Source organism: Paramisgurnus dabryanus, chromosome 9, assembly GCF_030506205.2.
Source record: "Paramisgurnus dabryanus chromosome 9, PD_genome_1.1, whole genome shotgun sequence".
Classification (NCBI taxonomy): Eukaryota; Metazoa; Chordata; class Actinopteri; order Cypriniformes; family Cobitidae; genus Paramisgurnus; species Paramisgurnus dabryanus.
The window spans coordinates 3,469,341-3,478,475 of record NC_133345.1 but is presented as its reverse complement, the minus strand read 5'-3'; the positions used below and the strand labels follow the sequence as shown (position 1 = coordinate 3,478,475).

General features: G+C 36.9%; 1 non-coding gene and 1 pseudogene across 1 annotated transcript; both read left to right on the top strand.

The window, feature by feature from the left end:
- Positions 1 to 4,165: 4,165 nt before the first annotated feature.
- On the top strand, positions 4,166 to 4,356 carry LOC135752884 (U2 spliceosomal RNA). The gene has a single exon (XR_010533370.1). It is a non-coding gene; the product is annotated as a U2 spliceosomal RNA (small nuclear RNA).
- A 2,575-nt stretch (positions 4,357 to 6,931) lies between these two features.
- Positions 6,932 to 7,058, top strand: LOC135752882 (U1 spliceosomal RNA; annotated as a pseudogene).
- The last annotated feature ends 2,077 nt before the right edge of the window (positions 7,059 to 9,135 follow it).

Below are 9,135 nucleotides of genomic sequence, written 5' to 3'. Positions count from 1 at the left end.
TTCTCCGGATGCCATTGCGGTATCGCTTCTCGGCTTTTTGTGTAAGATCGAGTGGACACCGGGGACTACACGTTTAAATGGATTTTTGACCTTCGGCTATGGAAGCGAGGCTTGCTACGTCCACTCCGTGCATCGACTCTGGCGTTTTCCGGGGACAAATAAGGTGAGTTTAAAACCAGAGTTTGCTTCTTTTGTGCGTGGTTGCCAGTTTGTTTGCCAATCCGTGGTCCATAATAAGTTCCGCTTCGTGGTTTCTCCATCGCTCAGTACTTTTCTGTGTTTCTATTTTACGTAAAGCTAACACCAAAACGATTGTGGAAAGCGCTATATAGATTGTTCTCAAAGAAAAAACGAGAAACAAACCCATGTGAATATGGGTCAAATTATCTAGGCGGAGCACTTCGTTCAAAGAAAAACGCAACAGAATTGTTTGCGTTGAACAAAGACAATGGTGCGTGCAGACATCGAATGTGTATTGTGGATAAAAAATGGCCAGTGGGGTGGGACAATTTTTCTTGAATTAAGTGTTTATGGGAAAAGTTCACAAATTTTTTCTTACCCTGTAGGCAGATTTATTTGCTTGTTTTAAGCATAAAATAACAGGAGAAGAAATTGTGTAGGAGGAGCAGAGGGTTTTTTTTTTTCGTTCAAAGAAAAGCAGCGTGGCACGAATGAATGTTTGGCTGAAATGCTATCGTAATTTCCCCCTTAATTTTCCTTACAAACATGAAACCAGAGAGAAGGGCCAGTTGGCATCGAATTGCACCTTGTATTCGGTGATTGATTGAGGAAAAATATGCGTATGTGTATATATACACTTGCTTTGTTGAACAGAGACAATGGCCGCGCGTGCTCCAGCGTCACCTATATGCCTATTTCACAAAATGGCGCCTTTGACCGGAAGTAGGGAAAACATCGTTCAGGTTGCACCACTACGATGGCCACTCAATATAGTATGGACTGACAGCTGCTTTGTTTTCTCCTACACATGAATTTACTTGTAAAAATAACAATAACATATATTGTCGATTGGTGTTATATTATTTTTTTAGCATTACGTATTATCAAAATATATCATATGTTAGACAGCTGTCAATTTTAAATAAAATAACGAGACATACATAACTATTCGTGTCTGCTCCCGTTTATTGTAATGAGTCTGCACATTTGGAGAAATACTTAGACATTTTACTTCTTATTTCTTTAGACTGAATAATTATTTCTTATTAATTCCAAAGTATGAGACCCGATGATCTAATCGTGGTGCATGTGCTATTCCTCGTTTGTTTGCCTGCATCCATTGCTTTACGGCTTGCTTGTTGCGTTGAAATGCACATTTGATTTCTTTACCAGCATTGGATTTAGACCATTCAATGAGAAGAGTTAACAGCGTTTATTATGATTGATAAGCCCTCAACGGAGAATGAAGTCTGCATACATTAAAAGCCTTATTTTGTTTTTATCGTGTGCCTTCCAAAATGTATGCGACGAAACTTAAATCACGCAAAAAATGAATGGTAACTAGACGTGCTTGTTGTGTGCAGGGAGTGCATTTATTTGTAAACTTTTGCTAAATCAAAATGGTTTATTTGTATTTGCTTTTTACCTGGGTTTTATCATGTTCGCAGTCGGGACATTTTTAATCCATAGTGTATGGAGTTATCTAGTAGAAAATGATCTGCTGTTTTTTTGGTAGAATGTTGTGTGAGCTAAAGAAACGAGGAATAAAACACACACCGCGATTAAAAAAATCAGATCGCATACTTTGTAATTAAAAATAAATAATAATTAATTTCAAAGAAATAAGAAGTAAAATGTGTAAGTATTCCTCAAAATGTGCTTTGGACTAAGTCCCCCGTCATCACAGCAAACGGGAGCAGACCCGAATAGGTATGTCTAGTTATTTTATTAAACATTTCCAGCCGTCTGTAAATTCATGTTTGAAAGAAAAAAGTAAATGAATATCTTACTTACTGTTTTTGTCTTGTTTTCTAGTGAATATCTGACAATTCTTAAATGGAGATACAGTTACTTGGTAAGCAAAGTGGCTTAAGATATTATGTATTGTAATAGAAAATTGTTATAAAAACGTTTTGTTTTTGCTGGGAATTCTTGTATATATTTCACAGCTATATAATTAATTATAATAACGCACTTTTTGTTGATAAACATGTTAAAAAATACATTAACACAGAATAATGTGGCAACAAATCAAATGTGCATTTAAATGCAACAAGCAGAAAATAAATAAATAAAGCAAATGCATGGAAAAGAAACGAGGAATAAAACAAACACCGCGATTAAAAAAATCAGATCGCATACTTTGTAATTGAAAATAAATAATAATTAATTCCAAAGAAATAAGAAGTAAAATGTGTAAGTATTCCTCAAAATGTGCTTTGGACTAAGTCCCCGTCATCACAGCAAACGGGAGCAGACCCGAATAGGTATGTCTAGTTATTTTATTTAAAATTTCCAGCCGTCTGTAAATTCATGTTTGAAAGAAAAAAGTAAATGAATATCTTACTTACTGTTTTTGTCTTGTTTTCTTGTGAATATCTGACAATTCTTAAATGGAGATACATTTACTTGGTAAGCAAAGTGGCGTAAGATATTATGTATTGTAATAGAACATTGTTATAAAAGCGTTTTGTGTTTGCTGGGAATTCACAGCCATATAATTAATTATAATAACGCACTTTTTGTTTATAAACATGTTAAAAAATACATTAACACAGAATAATGTGGCAACAAATCAAACGTGCATTTAAATGCAACAAGCAAAAATAAATAAATAAAGCAAATGCACGGAAAAGAAACGAGGAATAAAACAAACACCGCGATTAAAAAATCAGATCGTATACTTTGTAATAATTGAAATAAATTATAAAAATCAACAGGTTTATATTTAAAACAAGTAAAAAATATCTGCCAGCGGGGTAAGAAAAATAAACTTAATTCTAGTTTCAGCTTAATTCAATAATAAACTCAATTTAGGTTTATTTTTCTTACCCCACTGGCAGATATTTTTACTTGTTTTAAGCCTTAACCTATTACATTTTAGAATTTATTTCAGTAAACAAGACTTAAATTCTAAGCCACTTTGCTTATTAAGTAAATGTATCTTGATTTAAGAATTATTTTTTAACTCGAAAACATGAATAAAATACTAAGTAAACGAACAGATTGGGATGTTCAAAACACTTAAACATTTTTTTTTCACTCTACCCGTCATATTACAGCTGTCGAAAAACCACAGCAACGTTGACAGACCTGGAAGCCATGATATATTAGCAGTTTTTAAAATAAGTTAAATCTAGAATCCTTATTGGTTTTAGATACTTAAAAGCAATGAATGATCTTCTTTCTTTTTAATTGATTTGGTATTATGGAGGAGCTCTTTGTCTGGTTATTGAAGATGATTTGGTCTTTGCTCCTATGTTGGCTTATTTTTTGTTATTTCCGTTACTATATATATATATTTTTTTTCCCCTTTGTTTTTTCTGATTTGAGGTTATGAAAATGTTTTAATTTGTAATAAAGGTTTTTTGAAAATTCTAAATTCTCTCTCTCTCTCTCTCTCTCTCTCTCTCTCTCTCTCTCTCTCTCTCTCTCTCTCTCTCTCTCTCGCTCTCTCTCTCTCTCTCTCTCATGAGCGTGGATCAGTTCCTGCATCAAGGAAAAAATGCGCATCCTGGTAAATTTCAGAAGTTAGACGACTGAGCTGCAGCGGACAGCGTAAGATTTATGAAAACACATTTGAGAAGAAAGGCAAAGCATGTTTCACAGTTAATCCAAGACCATAATGACAATTTTGCGCTCTGTTTCCCGAAGCTCGTGGAGGCGTGGAGCAGCATACACAGTTAAGGTATGTGCGATCTACCGGCATTACCTTTACGATCGACGTATTGGATCTGCAAGCTGCAAGCAAATTAACTGAAGCTTTACTTCATGTTTCTGTTTGGTTAAGCGATGACTGCTTTTTCCCAACAGTTTGTGTGTGTGTTTTCTGCATGGGTTTAGAAAACATGAACTTCTGATCTGCTAGCTCAACGTTCTACCTCTGGGTTATACAATGAGAACGTATAGAGTTAAATGCCCGCTAGCCTCCACCCCAAAAGCTAGCGCCTTCGCCGGCTCCCCCTTTGGCTGCGTCTATTCCGGTATCGCTTCTCGGCCTTTTGGCTAAGATCAAGTGTAGTATCTGTTCTTATCAGTTTAATGTCTGATACGTCTCCTATCCGGGGACTATATGTTAAATGGATTTTTGACCTTCGGAAATGGAAGCGGAGCTTGCTCCTTCCACTCCATGCATCAACATGGTATTGCAGTGTTTCCATGAATGGTGCGCTCCCCTTCTCGGGGACAAATAAGTCAAGTAAAAAAAAAGAATTTGCTTCTTCTGTGCGTGAATGACGGTGTTTTTTCTAATCCGTGTGTTTTAAAATTGCTGTGTTTTCGTTGGCTTTATTGGTTTAACGAAAAGCTTGCGTGGAAATGAACACGCTGACAAAGAAATGTTTTTTGTAATGTATTTAATTATTTTCTTTACAAGTTTGTGGTGGTGATCCGAGGACGAATTAAACATCCTCGACACAGCTGAAGGTGCAACAAAAGCGAAAGAGGCCGATTGGAATGTTAAAAACACCTGAAAACTTTTTTTCACTACCCTTCATACTACAGCTGTCGAAAAACCACAGCAACGTCGACCAGGGGCGTGTCTAGAGGGGGGGCATGGGGTGGCACCGCCCCCCCTTGGAATATGATTGGCCCCCCCTGGTGCCCCCCCTCCAATCTCATTGGGCCAGCTAGATTTACTGTCAACCTGAAAATGTCCACCGCACCATTGGACCAGAGAGCTGTCAATCACTTTTTGATTTGAGACTCCCGCGAACGCGAAGACGAAGCGAGCACAGTAGTTGCGCGTTTTTAAACAGGAGGAAAGAGACACCAAGACACCCACCGCACCTTTGGACCAGTTGTCAATCACTGTTTGATTTGAGACTCGTGCGAACGCGAAGAAGGAGCGGGCAACCCGCCACAGACTCAACACAGGCACAAATCAACACAAATCAAATAGATTTCTCATGATAACCATTTACATTTTATTTTACTATTTAAAACGGCTTCGTTCGCTTTTGCAAGCGCTCTGCAGCGCCTCTCTCTCTCTCTCTCGCTCGCGTGCACGCTTTCTCACTGCTGCGTGCGGAACCTCGACAGTGCCTCTCTTACATGACACTGAATGAAGGAGTTAAAAGTTGGCGGTGTTTTCCACCTGGGTTCCTTCGTGTACTTGTCTTTTCACGTAAAAGTTAACAGTCAACAGATGTTACTGACAGAGAAGACTGTTGATCGAGTATCATGACTTAAAGGTTAGTAGTGTTTTCCCACACAGACACACACCAGTTCTCTGTGCACGAGCTCTCTCTCTCCCTATGGTGCGGTTTGCGCGCGCACGCGTAACAGTATTCTCTGATATTTTTGAATTTGCGCTGAATTGTCTGCGCTATACGTGATCTACAATTAAACTAAAAAGCAATTTTAATTTAAAATTAAAAGCGCTCATAAACACAATCAGATGAGAAGAGCAACCCTGCATGAGACGCACAGGTAATCCGAAATCACCTCGTATCAGCTCTTCAATGTAAATTGTATCAGACAATGTCGCATTTAAATCAGTATTTTAGCAGTATAAAGTAACAGCTGGTTGGATTAAACACGAGGTGTTATTGGGTCGTGTTTAGTCACTATTTTAAACTCTTTCTTTATGTCTGACAACAAAACAGATAATATGTAAAAATAGCTCTCAGTTGTGTTAAAATAAAAATAATAAACAATGAAAGTCAGATCAGACAGAGTAGAAAAACACATTTTTAAGTAGGGCTAATATTTTCCCAAAATCCTGATATGTCAGAACGTTAACTAATATACCAGCTACACGCAACTCTGTGTAATTTAGATAACCTACTTAAAGGAATAGTTCACTTAATTGAAATGGTCAAATACCTAAACTTGTTTCAAACCTGTATGAGTTTCTTTCTTCTGCTGAACACAAAAAAGAAAAGAGTTAAGAATGTCGGTAACCAAAATCAGTTGATGGATCCCATTGACTTCATATGTAGGAACAAAATAACATGGCAGTCAGTGGGGTTCATCAACTTTCTGGCTACTAAGATTCTTCAAAATATTTTATTTTGTGTTCAGCAGAAGAAAAACTCATACATGTTTGAAATAACTTTAGGACGAGGAAATTATGACAATTTATTTAAAGTGAACTATTCTGGAACAGAACTGTGTTGTCTAATCCATGCAAAATACAAAAAATTAATACCATCTATATTAGAGCACGTGGCATTGCACAAGATTTTGGGAACCTTGCTTAATATTTTCTAAAACAGTATTTATCTTCATTTGAATTTTCTGATTGGCCCCCCCTGACTGGTTCTTGGTCCCCCCTGTGCCCCCCCATTTATAAAATCCTGGAATCGCCCCTGACGTCGACAGACCTGGAGGCATAGCTGTACTTGTTTAACTCACAACGACAACGGGTAAGTCATTGAGCCCTGTGTTTTTATTTATCCACGTTCTAAAATTGCTATGCTTTCGTTGTTTCTTGATTGCTCTGTACATTTATTTGTTTCTATTCCACGTAAAGATACTTTGTAATAACGAAACCATATATTTGAATGCGCAATTTAAATCCATTTGATTTAAATTGTTTCACATATTTCACTCTACACGGTTCAACCGGGCTGGAAACGGAATAAAAATAGGGTAGATCTCGAAGAATGTTTGGTCTCAGACGTGGCTTCGTGCGCTTTCCACCTGGTCACACACAGTAATGAAATGTTAGTCGGATGGCCTTCGGGGGCGCCGTCGATGTGATCGGTCACAGGAAGATGCGTCCGTCTGGCCTCAAAGGGTGTCGCTCATACTTACCTGGCAGGGGAGACACCATGATCATGAAGGTGGTTCACCCAGGGCGAGGCTCAGCCATTGCACTCCGGTTGTGCTGACCCTTTGCGAATTCCCCAAATGTGGGAATCTCGACTGCGTTCGCGCTCTCCCCTGACCTTTGTGTTAAAAATAGATTCTTTTGTCCAAGAGACGTCTAACCACGGCCCAAGAATACATTAGTCATCAAAAAGGCGGCTATTTAACGACTACATAATTTCTAATAGACAGCGAATATGTGTCTAGGCTAAAACAAGGCTTAATTTGGGCTGTCAGTGAAAATCTAATAGACGTTTGACCATTCCAAAAGAATAGACTAGCCATTGAATAGAACCACAATCAAACGGCTACATGTCTAAGAGACAGTCAACAAAATAATGCTTAGATGATTCTTTTCCTTCCAATATAAGAGGTTCTCGGGAATGGCAATCATCCAAACTAATAAATTATAAAGGCTTTTATAAGAAAATGACAACAGTTAAACAACATAGACAGCGTTGGGCAATACAAAATGCTAATAAATACAAGACAAATTGAAATATTGTACATCCATGTACATTAAACAAGCCAACAAATCTGCCAATGGGCTACGACAATTTTTCTTGAATTAAGTGTTTATATCTAGATTTGTTTCTTACCCCTTTGGCAGATTTATTTGCTTGTTTTAAGCCCAAATTCGCTTAAATTTTGAGTTTTTTTCTCCCTAAAGGCTAGGCTTATTTTCTTAGGGCATTTTGCTCATCAAAAAATGCATCTTATTTTAAGACTTTCTAGATATTTGTACAGTGAAAACAGTTCGAAATAACAAGTAAGAAATTATTTTTTGCAATGTATTCATTCATTCGCTACCCTTCGTACTACAGCTGTCGAAAAACCACAGCAACGTCGACAGACCTGGAAGCGTAGCTGTATTTGTTTAACTCACAAAGACAACGGGTAAAGTATTTTCTTGATTACCTAAATGACTTGCTGTAAGAAAATAAGTTTAAGTTTAAGGGGGGGAAATACAGTTTAAAGGGATATTTCAATTTATGATGATAGTTCTGTCATCATTTACTCATGCATACAGGCTTACAACAACACGAGGATTAGTTTTTTTCTGAGTAACACAAAAGAAGGTATTTTGAGGAATGATGGTAAACCCACAGCAGATAGTCACCATTGACTTCCATAGTAGGAATAAAAAAAATATGATGGAATTTATTAGGTACCATCAACCGTGTGCTAACCATCACTTTGCAAAATATTTTCTTCATCATTTATCACGATACTTCCAAAATATTTTTTCCTACTAAGTCAATATTTCATTATTTGCTTTACAAGCTTAAAAATGATGGTGACATGATTCCATGGTAATCACAAACAGTTAAACAAGTAAAATAATCACCATTACTTTTAAAAGCATTTTGAAAATTGCTTGCTTATGCTGGGAGTAAAGGTATTTCACGCAGTGCGCATCCTCTTTAAAAGGTAATGTATGCTTCTTTTAAAGCTGACACATTTGCCACATTAAAATAACAGAAATGTGTACTGTTTAAACTTTTTGGGGCCGGTGTGTCTGTGTTCTTGGGGCACACATCTACATGTAAAAGCAGAATTGCTTATTATTCTTCTCTATTTCTTGTATAGGTCAATTATGAGTGGAGAACCGTTCACCAAATGAAGACCGCAGCCAGGTGACGGGATTCTGTGGTAATCGCAAACAGGTAAACCAGTTAAATAATCATCATTTATTGTTAAAATAATTTTGAAAATTGAAGTTCTGTGTGTTCTTATTGTACTTTATTTATTTCTGCAGGTAAGCACCATACCGTAAGCTTCATTCCCTTTATAACAGGTAAGGTTCATACTGTTTTATTCTTTTGTACTGTTTTATTCGTACTGTTTTAAATCATTCAGTAAATGCAAAGTTAAACTGATGTGTTTTTAATCTAGATTTAAAAGTGTCTACTGTTGAAGCACATCTGATCTCTTCTGAAAGCTGATAATAACTAAATGCTGATGCACCTTGTTTTGAGTGAACCCTTGTTTTTTCTAAATGACCTGATCCTATTGATCCGAGTAATCGGTTTCATATTCGATTAGCATATCTGTCATGTATTTCGGCCCGTAGCCATGAAGTGGTTTTTAAACAAGTAACAGTACTTTTTTAATCCATTGTCCATTGCAATAATCGGCCCT